Source organism: Anguilla anguilla, chromosome 15, assembly GCF_013347855.1.
Source record: "Anguilla anguilla isolate fAngAng1 chromosome 15, fAngAng1.pri, whole genome shotgun sequence".
Classification (NCBI taxonomy): domain Eukaryota; kingdom Metazoa; phylum Chordata; class Actinopteri; order Anguilliformes; family Anguillidae; genus Anguilla; species Anguilla anguilla.
In genome coordinates this window covers 36983107-37002408 of record NC_049215.1, presented here as the reverse complement: position 1 = coordinate 37002408, position 19302 = coordinate 36983107, and the positions used below count along the sequence as shown (strand labels likewise).

General features: G+C 45.6%; 1 non-coding gene and 1 pseudogene across 1 annotated transcript; both read left to right on the top strand.

The window, feature by feature from the left end:
• The first annotated feature begins 111 nt into the window (after positions 1-111).
• On the top strand, positions 112-4351 carry LOC118213603 (annotated as a pseudogene).
• LOC118214668 lies at positions 3601-3730 on the top strand. The gene has a single exon (XR_004762667.1). It is a non-coding gene; the product is annotated as a small nucleolar RNA SNORA31 (small nucleolar RNA).
• Positions 4352-19302: the final 14951 nt, after the last annotated feature.

The following is a 19302-nucleotide window of genomic DNA, read 5'->3' as shown; positions in this document are numbered from 1 at the left end:
GCTGTCTAACCAAGAGGAAACATGCTAATGATATAACAGGAATAGCGAATCTAGTCATTCTACTCTACCGTAAGGGACATATTCATGTGCGACTTTCACACTGGGAACTAACGAGAGCGTTTATTCTAGATGAGTATTGTTTTCTGTTCATTCTCCAATTATGTGATTAATACGAAGTGGTTAAGTGCTGTGGCAGACTAGGATTTCAGCACAATGCTACTGGTTTGAATCCTCGTACTTAAAGAAAGAACTGCTTCTTACCCAGTAGGACAGTATACGACACACCTTTGACAAATAGCATAAATAATTTAACAGAAAATACTGTACAGATGTACAGAAAATACTGCTATCACAAAGCCTACGTATCATAAACTTATTTCGACTTGGTCGCAATCGCTGAGAACTATACCGTGTACCCGTGTTTAGCAGTTGTCTACGACCATGAAATGCACTTTTTTTGTACGTCGCTTTGGATAAAAGCGTCTGCCAAATGAATGTAATGTAATACCGGAAGTTGAATTCTCTTGCGCTGTGTCGCCGCCAGAGGGCGCATTAACTTTAGCCGTTTACTGACGTCACGTGTCTCCGAGTATCTAAGTTCAGGGAACAGCCTGAGATCCTTCTTTTTGTGCCGCGTGAGCCTCCGGGTCGGGTGTTGCAGCCATCATTGTGTCAACTGCTTAATTAAAATCCAAAAAATGAGAATCTACAAGGACATTATCTCTGGTGAGAATGCTTCAGCTGAGCCGCCCTGCTTCTCTGATTCACATTTTATGACAAGGCTATGTTTAGTACTCGGTACATAAAATAAACGCTATTTGTAAGACTACCATGTGATGTTCATTGCGGCCTAGCTAGAGAAATCCATGTTTCTCCGCGTAACCATATGTTCATGTTTGTAGTCGATAAAGTAATTTGGGGGGAACTCGAGGTGTCGATGTAGTTATTTAATAACTTTGAGGTATGGAATTTGAAACTTTTCAGTGTGTTCATTTTACTGAAATGGAATTTGATTGTTTAGGCACGGTGACGTTCATAGTAATACTAATAACACGTTGGTCGGATGGCTAGCTGTTGCTGTTAGATACGTGGCCAATAACATAGGTGTGAGTTTTTACTAATTTAACTTGATTTTGCGTTTTATACCGATTTTTTTGTAGTTGCATTGCGTTCGTATGAGAGAACCGTTTGCGGACATTGGCTGCACAATGTTAGACTAATCCGGTTTGCTGCATGATGAAGCACTTAGTTTTAAATTTTTTGTGACATCTGTTGCAGAAGCTCGCGACAAAGCGATTTGTTCATTTTTCTTCCAGTAGATTAAATGTTCTCGGACATTTATTCCATTAAAGAATCGGAGAATGGAATATTGTACGTAGTTGAGGGAAAGGTACGTTTTCATAATCTTAGACGCTCAGGTGAATTTTCCGCATGTGTGGCATTGGAAACCTTTTGGTGTGGCGCTGTACGGAGCCCCCTTTTAAATGGCTTTCTCTGTGTCCTCTGCTGAATGACGTCAGGTGACCTTGTTAAACCAGAATTTTAAAGTTATAAACGGTAGCAAATATGGACAACGCAGCTGGATCCTAAACCACTAATTCAATGTTTTTAAGGTCAGAAATTAATTTAGTGGCATTTAGTAGGCGTTATAGAATCAACTTGTACAGTTGAATATTGGATATATACTGAAGCCGTGCAGGTTAAGTACCTTGCTCAGGGATACAACAGCAGTGTCCTACCTGGGAATCAAACCTGCGACCTTTCAGTTAGAAGGCTGGTTCTGCTACTCTGCTGCACAACTGCAGTATGGTTACAGCATGCAAAAGCATGCTGTGCAGGGCACAGAGCACACTGCACAGGGCACAGAGCACACTGCGCAGAGCACACCGCACGCTGCGCAGGGCACACTGCACAGGGCACAGAGCACGCTGCGTAGGGCACAGAGCACGCTGCGTAGGGCACAGAGCACACTGCGCAGGGCACAGAGCACACTGCAGGGCACACAGCACATAGCATGCCCTCCAGGGCACAGAGCACACTGCGCAGGGCACAGGGCACAGAGCACGCTCTCCAGTGCAGAGCACACAGCACAGAGCATGCTGCGTAGGGCACAGAGCACACAGCACAGAGCATGCTGCGTAGGGCACAGAGCACATGGCACAGGGCACGCTCTCCAGAGCACACTGCGCAGGGCACAGGGCACAGAGCACAGAGCATGCTGCGTAGGGCACAGAGCACACGGCACGGGGCACGCTCTCCAGAGCACACTGCGCAGGGCACAGGGCACGCTCTCCAGAGCACACTGCGCAGGGCACAGAGCACGCTCTCCAGGGCACAGAGCACGCTGCGCAGGGCACAGGGCACAGAGCACACTGCGCAGGGCACAGGGCACAGAGCACGCTGCGCAGGGCACAGGGCACGCTGCGCAGGGCACAGGGCACACAGCACAGAGCACGCTGCGCAGGGCACAGAGCACGCTCTCCAGTGCACAGAGCACACTGTGCAGGGCACGCTGCCTAACACTTGCAAGTTCATTCTTGTCAAATTTCCAAGATTGTGGACTTATTTCCGGTTTCTTTTTTGTAGTGGTAGTGTTGTATCTCGTTCCTTCCACAGATGGTCACCAGGAAGGAGGATGACATCGATGATTCTGTCATCGGCGGGACACGTCTGCGGAGGTCATGCAGGAGCGCTCCATATCAACCTCAGTCCAAAGGGTGGACATCCTCCTCAATCACAAACTGGTGCAGATGAGCTACTCAAAGGGGGGCTACAAGAACTACATCAAAGAGTACATGCAGGCGTGAGTCACACTGGTCCCCCCCAACCCCGTTTCGCATCTTGACAGCCCGAAGCTCTGACATTGGCTCCCCGGGTCTTTTTAACGATGATGCAACATTAAGGTCTCCGCGCTTTCTGTGCGCTCTTGCTGTAGCGCCTCAGATTGAATAGGGGACGACATTACATCACAGCTGCTGGGCTCACTACTGCCAGGAGCTGGATCTGTGCTCATCAAATGTAGCTTTGTGGAAAATAAGCAATATGAAGTAGTTTTTCCTTAACTTGGAGGCTTGTCTGGGCTTGTTAGTCAGTTGGATCTTCTGGGTTATTTGATTGGCGGTTTGTGTTCCTACAGGAAGGAGAAGCTGGAGAAAGAGAACCCCGACAGAGTAGAGGCCTTCATGGAAGGAGCCAAAACTGAGATGAAAAAGCTTTTGCCGAAGCTGAAGAACCGTCAGGTGAGAAGCTCCCTTCTGTCCCCAGCTGTGGTGGGGGGTATTAGGGGAGTGCGGGCCAACGTTCCGGCAGGTAAGACCCCCCGAGCCCCACGTCGCTGATGGATCTCTCTGCCCCCCAGTTTTTCTCGGGAGTCGATGAATGCTGAGGGCATGGAGGCCCTGCTGGAGCTCGCTGAGGGCATGGTGGCCCTGCTGGAGCTCGATAAGGAAACGCACGTGCCGTACATGATGTTCCTCAAGGACGGGCTGCAGATGGAGAAATGCGTGAGTCACCCCCCCACCCCCACCCCCCCGAAACACCTCCCGCCCCCCCCAGGAGCTCCGCCCAAACGTTCCCCTGAGCCGAAGCTCACCCTGTTCCCCGCATCCCCTGATAGACCTGAAGCAGGACCACTTTGGCTTCTGGGTTTGCATCCGGATGCAAGATCCAACTCCCTCTTGCACTCCTGTCTGCCGGAGTGGCAGGGTGGGTTTCATCAAGGGAAACACTCACAGCAGTGGCTCTCTCACTGCTCACATACTCATACTTCAGCTTCGTGCCACAGAGTGTGTGTTTATTAGCTGGTATGAAGTCTTGTGATTCTGAAATGTAATTCATAGGAATGAACAGTGTGTAATTAGTTTTTGTTTTGTTTGCAGTGATGCTTCGGGATGTGATGATTCAGTCTTGGCTGGCTGCTGCTCACTGGTGCTGACCCTGGAAACCACGGACTGGACTTCTGAGATTCGCGCACTGTTTAGAATGGATGCGTTATTTTAACTGCCTATGGGCTGCATTTTTTAACCCCCCGCCCCCCCCCTCCAGAAAGGACACTACACTCCCCCCTCTGCCGATAGAACACTACAGTTCAGTTTACCTCAGACCTCAGATCTACCTCCTGCTCCCCCCTAGAGCCTTGTTCAGGATTCCATCACCTGGAGTTCTAGAATAACTCCGTAATTTCAGCATGTGGCTGTGAGCTCTTCTGCTGAGCATCATGCAACCCCGCTCTTATGGGGGGGGTCCTCAACCCCGCTCTTATGGGGGCCACAGTCTACTGGGTTTTGCAGTTTATGGGTTTTTCATTGTTACTGAATGCAATTTATCAATTAAAGCAGTTTATTACATCGGACTCTCCTCGCCTGGTTTGTTGCGTCTGAACTGATTGCCGAAAGCCAAACCCCTGCGTGATCAGGGTCTTGGTCTCCGTGCGGTTACTGACGGCTGACTAACCCTAACCCTCAACTTCAACCTCTGCAGGAGTCGCATGCTGACATTTATCCTCTTGCAGTGAATGCTTTCCATGCTGTTACAGAAGTAGATTCATACAGTCAATCACATCAGAAATCCTGGGCCCTATTTCAGGAAGCAGGGTCACTCGGCTCAGTTAGAGCCCTGTCATTATACCCTGAGGGCAAAGGACTTAACCTGACTTGCTTCAGTGATCTAAACAGTCTCTGATAAGAGTCCCTCCTAAAGCAAATACCTTTTGAATTAAATTATAAAAAATGAATCAAAGAAATGATTAAATGATAACTGATTTCTTGGATTTTTTGTAACTGTTGATTAATCATCTCCTGAGTTGCTATTGATAGATGGTGGTTATCCTGAATGTGCCTTCTGCAGTGTGAGCATGTTCAGGGGCTCCAGCACTGTCTGGCTCTCGTACTTCCTGGAGCAGGCCAGGGCCACAGCTGGGTTGCTAGGCAGCATGCCTCACAGACAACACTGGATGAATGAGCGTGTCTCTGTCATATCTATAGCTGTGATTCGCCAAGGGTTCCTCTGAACTGAAGGGGTTTACACTCCATGGTGCAGAGAAATGTGGTGTAAGGTTTCCTCTGCATTGAGCGACTGCATTTGGGTTAGGGTTAAGAGGTTTCCTCTGTATGGAGACACCCCTGGCTCTGTGGCCTGAGTCTGCCAAGCTGTTCCTTTAACAGGTTTTTATATGTGCTGATAACAACCAAAAAGGTGTGATTTGTAATTTCTTTGCTGTTTGGTTGTTGAAGGATTACAGAGATGTCCTGCCCATGCAAAACAAGGTCACATGACCCCACCACTCATTTACAGGGACTGTGATTTAAGCGTTCTGATTGGCCAGTGCACAGTTAAACTGTGCCTTCACAACACCTTCAACTCATTACAAACTTAAATGCAGCCTTAATGCCTCTGTGTACGCAATTCAAACCTATTTGAACAGCCTTGTTAACATCTGCTCAGAATGTGCTCTAGCACCCACTGATTGCAGTCGTCTTCAAACTGGGCCCTGAAGTGATTTGTGGTCAAAAACGAAACGGGTAAGGAGAGAGGAAGGACGTTTAAAATGGTGCCATCAATGTGAAGCTGAACAATTTTTTAACAAAACACTTCTGTTGGGAAATCACAGGTGGACCATTTCACTTTGGGAAATTAGAATTTCCTTCCTGCCTCTCGCCCAGTGCATGCTGGGATCCAGCACCCCCCACAACCCCGCCCAGGATAAGCAGGTATAAATGAAGGATTGATGGATGGATGGAAATGTGAATGTTCTGTAGTTCAAGCACTTGACCACTAGGTGTCCACTGTGGATCGTTCTTTAAACGCAACAGCCATCTTGGCAGTGATGTGTTTGAGTATGCCATTCTCCATGTGATTTTGATTCTTTATACTATCAATTCACGTTTATTTAATTAATAGTAATATCAAGCAGTATGCAAAATTGAAAGATTATCATAGTTGTCACCCTTGCGGTCTGAGCTCAACTCTTTGTTCTAATGCAGTGGTGTCAAACTCGTGCCATGGAGGGCCGTGTGTATGCAGGTTTTCATTCCAACCAATTAATGCTGCCACAAACCTGCATCCCTAATTCAGCAAATAATTTAACTAATTATATAATCAAGATCTGAGGCTGGAATGAAAACCTGCATACACACGGCCCTCCATGGCACGAGTTTGACACCACTGTTCTAATGCAATGATATTTATAAATAAAAGTCCTGTAATGGGCCGTACTGTTATTATCATAACAAGCGCGTTATGGTCTGATCATTACTGACGCATAGACGAATTTCAGCAAATGTGCGAAACTATAGATGGTGTTTAATGGCCTGTTGGTGTGTACGAGTCCGTGTGATCAGAATACTGACAGATCCACTGCTGAAAAAAGCACAGATAAGAATGCAGTAACCGTGTTAATGAGCACAGGTGAGAACGCAGTAACAGTGTTAATGAGCACAGGTGAGAACGCAGTAACAGTGTTAATGAGCACAGATGAGAACGCAGTAACAGTGTTAATGAGCACAGGTGAGAACGCAGTAGCAGTGTTAATGAGCACAGGTGAGAACGCAGTAGCAGTGTTAATGAGCACAGGTGAGAACACGGTAACAGTGTTAATGAGCACAGGTGAGAACACGGTAACAGTGTTAATGAGCACAGGTGAGAACGCGGTAACAGTGTTAATGAGCACAGGTGAGAACAAAGTAACAGTGTTAATGAGCACAGGTGAGAGCGCAGTAACAGTGTTAATGAGCACAGGTGAGAACACAGTAACATGTTAATGAGCACAGGTGAGAACGCAATAAGTGTTAATGACCACAGGTGAGAATGCAGTAACAGTGTTAATGAGCACAGGTGAGAACGCAGTAACAGTGTTAATGAGCACAGGTGAGAACGCAGTAACAGTGTTAATGAGCACAGGTGAGAACACAGTAACAGTGTTAATGAGCACAGGTGAGAACGCAGTAACAGTGTTAATGAGCACAGGTGAGAACACAGTAGCTGTGTTAATGAGCACAGGTGAGAACGCAGTAACAGTGTTAATGAGCACAGGTGAGAACGCAGTAACAGTGTTAATGAGCACAGGTGAGAACGCAGTAACAGTGTTAATGAGCACAGCTGAGATTGCAGTAACAGTGCTAATGAGCACAGGTGAGAACGCAGTAACAGCCACACCCTGCTTTCTCTAGAAGCCTCAGAAGCTGCAGCCCTCACAGATGGGGAACACAAGGTCAAGTAATCACACGGCCAGTGCACTGCAGGCAGGGATACTTAGCAGAGCAGACGGAGAGAGACAGACTGTACGTTTGGCCGGGACACTCCGGTTAACGTCCTGCGGTTTCATTTAATGACCAAAACCTCACTTTAATGTCTTAGCAAATGGGATGGCATGCAGGCCAGTGTCTCTATGACATCACTGTGCGAAAGGGTCTGATTGGTCCAGATGGAAGATTGCCCCTTACTGACCCACAAAAGCAACTTCCATCAGAAGCCTGCCTTTCTCAAGATTACTGGTTCAGATTATCCCCAAGCAAATGATTTCCAGGAGACTTAGTCACCCTGGATTGATTTTCCAGAGCCATGTTTGGCAGCTCAAAGGTAAGAGGCTAGGAAGGCAATGCAGAACCAGTTCCTAATTACATTAATAAAATAGGGTACAGTTGCAAATGTTATGATCAGGTTGAAGATGCATTTTATTTTCGTAAAGCTATACACATTGTGCAGCAGATGTTTCCATGGCCCAAAATCTACTGAAAGTCCTGACCAAAGACAGAAAAATAATCATACCAGGGGAAAGAACAAGGAGATGTGCCCATGTTTACAAATGTATGCATTTATTTTAAGTGAACTTTGTACCACTGTATTGTCTCTCCACTTAAATAAAATATAACTGTGATCTCCAAAAAAATATAACTGCAATCTGTGTGCCAGCATCCGAATACTGATTTTTGTCTGAAGCTCAAGGTCTGAAGATTTTAATCTCAGCTAAAGCAGGGGCAAAAGACGATGAAATACCCATCCCCTAAATCCCACAGGGGTACTGTGTGCTTCCCTTTGTCTTTCTGTAGGCTTGCACTGCCTTAGTCTGGTATTATTTAATATCTGGCCAAGCAAAGAAAGTTTGTGGATCCATAACTACTGTTCATATTTATTACTTTCTGTCCATCACTTTTGAAAGATGACAGAAAGGCTGGAGAGAGATTATCAGAAGCACACAATGTGCAGGCAGGAATAGAACCTGGATACCTGGGTATATGGGTACCTGCTTTATGTTCAGGGACACAAAAACAGCCATTTCTGTAAAATGGTAAAAATACACGCATATAAATACCATGAAATAAGAGCAGATTGTCTGTACTTTTGTTCCAGTAATATTTTGAAATCAAATCCAAATGCTTTATGCATATATGAAAAATGACAAATTTCACTTGGCTGTTACCATGCTTTTGGAGGGCACAATAGATGCTAACACATGTAGATGCTAAATAATGCCCAGCCTAGTGCTAACTGGTGAACTGGACAGGGTGAGGAAGACTGGGAGGAAGGTGGCCTACCTCTTTAACTTCTCTGGCTGCATGTGTGCACCCAGCGTGTGAACCATTTCTTCAACCAAGAGCCTTCAAAATAAGGAGCAAACCAGTCATTCACCGCTCTTCCTAAGACCTGAATTCCAGTCAAACAGCAGAGGACTGAAGCACTCAGGGAGTATTCTTGCAGAAAAGCAGTTTATTTGTAACTATAGAGACTACAGAGTGAGAAGCTCAGGGGCCTTTTCCTGCAGTCCATAGTCAAAAATGAAATGAACACATTACTTCTCCCAGAATGCATCCCTTTCAGCAAGCACTGACCAATGAAAATGCACATTGATAAGGGTCAGAGGTCAATGTGCGTTACCTGCTGTGTAAAGGGAAGTGCACAGAAACACTAAATGATACTCTTCCTGTGGCTCAGGAAACAGACAATGGCAGCATTTTCAATCATTGTGACATTTTCAGTTTTAGTGATTCACCTCGTGGTTTTCACCCCCCTGGTCCTGAAGTGTATGACTCTTTCAGTGATGATACTCAGGCCAACCTGGTGAAGGAGAGACACCATCTCAACAGGGACAACCGCATTCACTGTTTCACACACAGAGAGGAAAAGACCTGGTTTTTTCATGGTCTCTGTTTGCTGGCTGCTTTATGAATCCATAACACCCTTCTGCTTTACCCTTCTGCGTAAGTCATTTCCATTTGAAGCATTTCAATGGCAGAAGTGAGCTCTCGCTCACAGAAATCCATCACTAGTGTTTTGGTAATGAACACAATTATCTGCTGTAGTTATATAACAAGTGCTGCGGCCCTCATCGTAATAGCTGCCTGAGCACGCCTACACGTGCATCTCAACGCTGTCCAACTTCACTGAAGCATCCATTCGCCTCGCAATTACCCACAAGGCACAAGCTGCGGTCAGGCCCAACGCGTGAACCCTGCCTGACACACGCGTGACCCTTATTTCAGCTTCACGCTTAGCGTTTTTTTTTTTTCTTGTTTACTTTCCTTTGGGGAGAGCAGAGCTGCGTGTGTGGCTCTCTGCCTTCCAGGGCTCAATGCGAAGCGTAATGTTACGTAAGGATGGTAATGTTTTCCTTGCTAAAACAACACAGAATTGACACAGGAGGATTATGCAGGAGAGCTGGAGTGCAAGGAGTTTGAGGGGCAAGGGGGGGCCGGGGGGGCGGGGGGGCAGTGGAGGAGCGGCTGGTTCTTAAACGCTGAAGGCTGCTGCGCTGCTGGAGAGGTCAGTCACCGCCCCCCTGTGCCATCCCAGCAGCCCCACGCTTGCTATGCCCAAAGGGCTCTCTCTACGAATATCCACCCCACCCCCCCCACTCCCTCCCCCTCCCTCCCCTCCCGCCCACTACTACAGGAGATCAAATCCAGGTCTGTAGAGGTCAGAGGTCAGGCCACGCAACTGAATGAGCATCCAGCAAGGAGAGAGGGAGAGGGGAGGGGCTCCTCATATTCCTCAGTCTTATTGGCCCTCAGCCTTTGGTCAGAAGCACCTGTGGAGGAGCGATGGAGGAGCCCACTCGTTCAGAAAAAAGCGCTCATTGTGAGAAACCGAGCTGAGCTGCGGCTTGAATCAGCACTGAGCTTCATTCCTGCACTACGCGCCAGAATCACTGTTTGGCTGTTCATCTGAAAGCTGCTTGCTGACAGTGAGGAGTGGGACAGCATTATCTTCAAAAACACTTATCAGCCAAAAACACCAACATGAGGTCACTCAGTAAGGCGTTGGGCCACCATGTGTCACCAGAACAGCTTGTATCTGCAGCACAGAACCAGGCAGTGCCAGGAGTCTGCAGGAAGGATTCGGCACCATTCTCCCACGAGAAAGTCAATGAGTTTGTGCTTATTGATGGTGCTGATGGATGTCACCTCTGTACTGGGAATGAGACAACTAAAGAGTCCACTGTATATGCATGTGTACAAGTATGTGCATGTGCATGTGTACATGTATATGTATGTGTATGTGCATGTGTACAGTATGTGTATGTGCATGTGTACATGTATGTGTATGTGCATGTGTACATGTATATGTATGTGTATGTGCATGTGTACAGTATGTGTATGTGCATATGTACATGTATGTGCATGTGTGCATGTATATGTATGTGCATGTGTACATGTATATGTATGTGCATGTGTACACGTATATGTATGTGCATGTGTACATGTATATGTATGTGCATGTGTACATGTATGTGTATGTGTATGTGAATGTGTATGCATATGTGCATGTGTACGTGTATGTTTATGCGTACAGCATGTGCATGTGTACAGTATGCATAAGTGTATAGTAAGTGTATGTGCATGTTTATGTGAATGTGTACAGTACAGACCTGGGTAAAATACGTATTTGTTTCAGATTCATATACTTTTCTGTGCTCTATTGATCTTGCCTGGTGTAACTGAGCCTGCCAATATGACCAGAAGACGGGGTTTGCCAATTTCATTGGTTTTAATATGCCAGACAGGATCAGTAAAGCGTAGAAAAGTATTTGAATCCAAAACGAATACGTATTTGACCCAGGTCTGGTACAGTATGTGTGTAGTATGTGCATGTGTATGTGCACGTGCCTGTGTGCGTGCTTGTGCGTGTAATGGCACATACACTGTAAGCGGTCATGTACGGATGTGGTGGGTGTAAGGGGGTGATGGCAGGTTGCTGCAGCACCAATGGGACCAGACCTTATTTGGGTAAGTAGAGGGTTTTGCGGAAAGTAGGAGGTTCAGTCCAGATGGCATTTATTGGAAGCTCTAAAAACATTCTGATTAAACCGATCAACAGTCTGATGGCATTCATTGCGATTTCCCCACAGAGTCACCTGGTTATTCGTTTGTGTGATGTTAGGACTTTGCTTTATTTCATGTTTCGTTGACATAGGCTTGCATAGTGTTTGTTCAGGCCTGTTTTCCTTTACGTCATCTTGGCTTAGATCAATCATTTATCATTTATTTATTGTTATTTGCAGCATGAATATAGCTCATTTCCTCTGAATGAAAAGTCCAACAGAGTTATTTCAGTTTCATGGTGAGGGGTTCAATCAGGGACATACTTCGGTGGATGTCACATCTGTATGTGTGTGTGTGTGTGTGTGTGTGTGTATGTTTTGTATCTACCATTAATGTTTCTAACTATGGCTACGGTTACACTGCAGTCTTGATGCCCACTTCTGATTTTTTGCCTATATCCAATTTTTTTGACCGCCTGTTTACATCTACTTTTTAAAGTGACCCATATCCGATACCAGTGCTCACGGTTTACACTTGAAACAACCCACATGTGCACATAAGGGCGTGGTTACCGATACGAATGTAAACAACCACACCACCAAGGCCATATCGCCATCTACAATGGACACAAAACAACAGTGGACTGGGCCTTCGCCCTCCATTTAGCTTTTTTTCACATTCACCATTACCAGCGGAGAGTGGTTGTGGATGTGAGTGGATGTGATATCGGTTACACGCCATTCAAATGCGAAATAAGCATGAAAATATCGCCCTTTGAATGACGCGCAAATCAGAATGAACGGGAGATTCCGATCTACGCGTTTAGATGACAGTCGCATTGGATTTATTTCCACATATGAATGTGGCCCAAAGCAGACCTGAAAATATTCAATTCCATGTTATTTTCCTGTTTACACGTTCATAGTACATAGTACATATCCGATCTGTGCCATGTGAGCAAAAAATCTGAATAAAGTATTACTGTACTGTATTTTTGAATAATGTCTCATCATGGACTGATAAGTGCTGTGACTCAAATAATTGCAACAATTATTATTCATTCCTGGCTGTGGTAGTTTAACCTTATGAAATTTGGGGGGGGGGGGGGGCACAAGTGCCCGTTTGGGGGAGGTCACTGCCCCACAATGCCACTCTTCCCACAGGCACTTACGCTTTGTGCCACTTTAATGTCCGACCTCTTCTTTTAAATTCTGAAATGCTTCAGCTTACTCTGACAGGCTGCCACTCCATAAAGTGTCATTTTGTTGGTTATGCCAGAACTGATTTCCACCAAACAATATAGCCCATCTGGCCTCTTCCTCCGAAACGAGCGTCTGGATTTCACACCCCGTTAAGTTTCTCTTTTCTGTTCTGAGGTCTCAATTCTCAATTCTTGCTGGCAATTCATTGGAATGACAGGCTAATTTATATGCATATTGTATTCACAACGAGCATTCCATCAGCCGGTTATGGTTAACTGTGGGAGTTCATGGGGTCAGATACTAGACTCATGCACAGGTGTTACTAGGATGTCATCTTTGGGTGGGCATTTGGATTATTTGGGTGGGCAACAACAAAAATGTTGCTTTTCCTATTGGGTATGTATGTAATTTTGAGAAGGGGGGGGGACAAAAGGATTAAATTATAGCATCCACTTTTTGTAGGGGGGTCTGGGGGCCATTACCCCGTGAAAAAAGAAAAAAAAATAACTTTGTAACACTAAACAAATGTCCAGTGGTGTAGGTTTCGTTTGAACATTGGGGGGGACACATTAAGCACGGGGGTGTGGGGGTCCTCCCCCAAGAAATTTTGAGCGTCAAACACTTCATTTCCTGCAATCTGGTGAATTTTTATGCACCAATTTGTGCCTTTTCTGCACCAATTTATGGTGCAAATGTAAAGGAAAACACAAAATTCAGGGGGACAAATGCACATGTTCTAAATATTGAGGGGGAGCTAACGTTAAAAAGAGATATCGATAGCTAAAACAAACTTGTAATTTTACAAGATGTGTCCATAACGTTACACAAAACATTGGCTAAAATACTAACACTGCAACATGGGGAGTCACGTTAATTCGCTGCGTAGCAAACGAGTGCAGCTATCGCCAGGTAGTTTTCTAAGTTAAGTTAACATCACATTCAGACAGTGTACCGACAGCTATTAATTAGCTAGCTACTTATCATACTATCAGATATCATAGTTCATCCATTGACAAGTAGCTAGCTAACACTGGCGTTAGCTGGCATACTGATAGGTAACGTTACAAATATAAGATTACCGTTACCGTTCATTCCAACCGCTGTGAGTCACTGACTTTAGCTGACGTTGTCATACAAGTTTTCCCGACCGTGAAAACCATAGACATATACATAGACGCCGCATTGCCCTTTGGATCGTCCGTCAACGTCGCCGCCATATTGGATACAAATACAAGTAAACGGAGAGCTACGGTTTTTCTGGATAAAAAGCACTATAACGTTTACATTTCTCAACCGATTTCAATGAGTCGTTTTTATATTCAGTGGTTTATGGTCTACGTAGAGTAGGGAAAAAAACTTTTCAAAACTTTTTTTCTACTCCACATAGATCATAAACCCTTGAATATAAAAACGACTCATTGAAATCGGTTGAGAAACGTTATAGTGGTTTTTATCCCGAAAAACCGCAGCTCCCCCGTTTACTTATATTTGTTTTCAGGCCTGTCTTGGCTGGTCCAATATGGCGGCGACGTTGACGTATCGCAGCAACGGGCCATGCAGGCAATGCGGTATCTATGCATATTTGTCTGTGGTGAAAACTGCCTTGCTTGTTTACATTTTGGACAGATGCTAGTGGGTAAATCTATCGCTGTTTCCGTCGCAGAACTTCCGACACAAGCAAAATCAAAAGCGCTATTCTAAAATTCTTCTTACCATTTTCATTTCTATAAGGGTTATGGGAAGGAAAGCCTGATCGGCTTGAGCAATCACCTCTAGTTGACTACATATCCCATTTGTGCTTTCGTAAGCTGAAACTTTTCGTGGCCATGGGGGTAATGTGAAAAGGGGAGTCCAGAATTCACGTTATGTTTACAGGCGTTACAGACCTTTCCGTATAATTTTGATGTCATCTTTTATTGCTGTTGCAGCCTTTACTGTATGAAAGCTTTACATGGGAGAGGGATCAGTTATGGTTGGAGGGGACAATTCGATTCTTTACAAACATTGAGGGGGACACGTCCCACCCGGTTCCTACGCCAATGCAAATGTCCCATTTTTAATGTCACGCCGATTTTGATCCGGGCTGCAAAAACGATGCAATGACAGTCTAACAGTAGTTATACCCACAGACATATATATATGTATATGTCTATGGTTGTACCCATTGTGACATGCTTGAAGTTTCGTTGTGGCGTTAGCCCTGCTGCGATAAAGATTCTAAGACAACTCTGCAATTTCTCTGGTTTAACGGATTATTATCCAGCCTGAAACGGTGCGATGGTATTAGTAAAAGGCTACACGTGTCATCTAACTTGCCAGTAGTTGGCTATCTCCCTGAATATGAATTACATGTTTTTAAGAGAAAATAACAATTATAAATGCGATTTTATCCACGGAAACGGCTATACAAAAATGCTGGCTAGCTAGCTGGCTAATCACTAAACCAATTGCCACCAAGTGAGCTGGTAACTTAAAATAAACACGCAGCTTGCAAAACGTGCAAACTCAACTGTGAAACTATACAAGACTACTAATATAAGAATCAGAGAAAAGAATAAACAAGAAAGAAAAAAGGTATTAACAGTTTTAACTGGATTGCTGATAGCAGCTACTACAAACAGGTTTTCCCATTCACTTAAACATGTCTGTACCGCATTTGTGAAGAAGTGGCGTAGTTTGACGATAATGTAAAGGAGCAGCACTGACTAAGCACACCCACACCTTCAAAATGGCCAATAGGAAAGCAGTGCATTTTTTATGACCAATGACAAAATTACAGAAAACTATGGAAGCTAAAAAAATAGCTATAACCGTGATTTTTTTCAGTTTTCATTGGATGGGCAGATAATTCCTCTGGGTGGGCAGTGCCCACCCCAGCCCACCCATAGACACGCCCCTGGACTCATGCAGGTACACAAAACATGGAGGGCCAAACACACTCCCATCCAGCCCAAACCATGGAGGGCCAAACACACTCCCATCTAGCCCAAAACATGGAGGGCCAAACACACTCCCATCCATCCCAAAACATGGAGGGCCAAACACACTCCCATCTAGCCCAAAACATGGAGGGCCAAACACACTCCCATCCATCCCAAACCATGGAGGGCCAAACACACTCCCATCCATCCCAAAACATGGAGGGCCAAACACACTCCCATCCATCCCAAAACATGGAGGGCCAAACACACTCCCATCCATCCCAAAACATGGAGGGCCAAACACACTCCCATCCATCCCAAAACATGGAGGGCCAAACACACTCCCATCCATCCCAAAACATGGAGGGCCAAACACACTCCCATCCATCCCAAAACATGGAGGGCCAAACACACTCCCATCTAGCCCAAACCATGGAGGGCCAAACACACTCCCATCCATCCCAAAACATGGAGGGCCAAACACACTCCCATCCATCCCAAAACATGGAGGGCCAAACACACTCCCATCCATCCCAAACCATGGAGGGCCAAACACACTCCCATCCATCCCAAAACATGGAGGGCCAAACACACTCCCATCCATCCCAAAACATGGAGGGCCAAACACACTCCCATCCATCCCAAACCATGGAGGGCCAAACACACTCCCATCCATCCCAAACCATGGAGGGCCAAACACACTCCCATCCATCCCAAACCATGGAGGGCCAAACACACTCCCATCCATCCCAAAACATGGAGGGCCAAACACACTCCCATCCATCCCAAAACATGGAGGGCCAAACACACTCCCATCCATCCCAAAACATGGAGGGCCAAACACACTCCCATCCATCCCAAACCATGGAGGGCCAAACACACTCCCATCCATCCCAAAACATGGAGGGCCAAACACACTCCCATCCATCCCAAAACATGGAGGGCCAAACACACTCCCATCCATCCCAAACCATGGAGGGCCAAACACACTCCCATCCATCCCAAACCATGGAGGGCCAAACACACTCCCATCCAGCCCAAACCATGGAGGGCCAAACACACTCCCATCCAGCCTTCAGCTCAGGTAACTTCTGTTTTTACAGTTCAGCTGCAGCACTCACAGCCCCAGTCCTGATTTGCTGGCGTTCTGAGTACTATTGGCAGCCATGGCTGCTCAGTCAAGAGGCAGGCGAAGGTCAAGAACAAGTCTTTCAAAATCACTGCATGCAGCAGAGACCGGCCGCAAGGCGCCTTCTTTCATTCCTCCATTTCAGGCCGCTTCTGTTGGGTTTTAAACCTGCTGAGCTGGGTCTTTCTTTCCTCCATCTCAGGCCGCTTCTGCTGGGTTTTAAACCCGCTGAGCTGGGTCTTTCATTCCTCCATCTCAGGCCGCTTCTGTTGGGTTTTAAACCCGCTGAGCTGGGTCTTTCATTCCTCCATCTCAGGTCGCTGAGACAAATGTTCAGGAGAATTTGCTATCGTGTCACTGAGCATTTTTGGTAACGTTTTACAGTAATAAACGTTCCAAATGAAACGGCCTGGGTGTTAATTGGCTCGTATTCTATTCTTTCATTTAATAAACCACTGGTGATGCAATAAAAGAAATTAGACAGATTTAAGCCACCTTATCTCTCCACATAAATGCAGATTATTATTTTTGTAACATATGAAGCTATTCTTTTGCTAAAAAACAGTGGGATTATTTTCATTTCAGAAATACATTTTTGTTGTAATAAATCCACTAAAGAGTGTGTTTCCATCTATTTTCCATGTTATTTTATCACTTCTTTAAAATCGAAATTACTTCCATAATAGGATTTGGTTTTATATTTAAAAGTAGGTTATTTCTATATGTACATGTGGTATTTGGATTCCTGAGGATTCTGGCTGATTAAGGGGCATGAGTTTGGTCTTATTCCAGCTGAATTTATCAATAATATTATTAATCTATTTAATTGAGTTGTATCTGAAATGTAAAGAATATGGCTTTGTCCCAAACATTATGTAGCTTATTGTATTTTACTGTATTTGACATATATATATATATGCATGTTATCCAATGGTTAGCTATTATTTATCATCTTTGTCTCTCTCATAACTATGTTTCTTAAACACAGTCTGGTTGGGCTTAACCAGTTTTACTAGATAGGCTAATATCCACTAAGATATTGTGTAATATATTACTATCAAAATTGCAAAGACTAATTTGCCTATAATTGCAACACATTTGACATTAATGATTCTCTGACAGGTCTGATTTAAAATGTGATGTCCATATACCATTGAATATCAGAAAAACAACAGGAGCAAGAGTTGCTAGAAATGTTTCACCATAGCGACCGGATCCCAGTCCAAGCCAAGAGGAGGACGGACAGACACTGACGGGCTGATGGACAGACACTGACAGACTGACAGACATTGATGGACTGACAGACAGACACTGACGGACTGACAGACAGACACTCATGGACTGACAGACAGACACTGACGGACTGACAGACAGACACTGACGGACTGATGGACTGACGGACGCTGCCTGTGGGCACAGCCCTCTGAGGCATCAGCCAGGCAGCATTGTAGCGCCTCCCTGCAGTTTCTGCCAGGCAGCATCGTGGCGCCTCCCTGCAGTTTCTGCCAGGCAGCATCGTGGCGCCTCCCTGCAGTTTCTGTCAGGCAGCATCGTGGCGCCTCCCTGCAGTTTCTGCCAGGCAGCATCGTAGCGCCTCCCTGCAGTTTCTGCAAAACGTATTTCTGCAGCCATCTTTCTGATTGCTGGGATCTCGGTGACAGGTTAGCACACAGCTCCGCCGGGCGGTCAGTAGCTGTCAGCCCGGATACAGACAGCGCTAAAATAAGCCCATCGATCTGAGACCCAGCCCACAGCGACGTGTTCCTCCATCGCACCCTCCCATTCCCCCTCTGTGTGCCCTGAGAGCTCAGAAACCCAGTTACCCACAATCCAGTGCGCTCATTTACCTTCCCAATGACGGGCTCACTTCTACTCTTCCGCTCCAAATGTTGATAATAATTCAGCCAATTCATCCAAATGCTCAGGAGTGTTTTTATTTTTCTTAAAAGGCCTCTGTATGAAATGGACCGATCAGCTCCTAGTCTTGTTTACATTACATTACAGGCATTTAGGCAACACTCTTATCAGAGCAACTTACACAACTTTGATATTGCATCCATTTATACAGTTGAACATATATCAGAATCAGAATTATTTATTCGCCAAGTACGATGTACAAGAAATTTGCCTTAGTGCAAGGTGTCAACATACAATCCAACACAAAGATATACTGTACAGTAACAATGCAGGTTAAGTACCTTGCTCAAGGGTACAATTGGCAGTGTCCTACCTGGGAATCAAACCTGTGACCTTTAGGTTACAAGACCAGCTCCTTACCCATTATACTGCTCTACTGTCCATGGCTGTGAGACACAACAGCACAAATAAACATCATTTCCATACCCATGAAAACCTCTGCCAGCCCAGTCGCCTTATCCTTCTGCCTGAATGTAACTGATGCTCACAAAACAAAAAACATTAAAAAAAAGCCAATCAGCTGAAAACTGGAAGCTTGTCTGTAGGAGCACACACACACACACACAAGTGCACACAGACAGTGGTAACTGTGTATAAACACATGGCTGTCGCTCCCCCTCCAGCGCTTCATTAGCCCGGCTCCTTCCCCATCCTCTCTCTCCTCTTGCTCCTCTCGCTCGTCCCCAGCTGAGCGTCGAGCTCATCAGCGGGAGCGGCGTTAATTACTCCCGTGAAGCAGCCCTGAGCGCGGGAACGAGCGGAGAGAGAGGAGAGGAGATGAGAGGGTGAGCGAGGGGACGAGGGGAGAGAGAGGAGAGGAGAGGGTGAGCGTAGGGATGAGGGGAGAGAGAGGAGAGGAGAGGAGAGGGTGAGCGTGG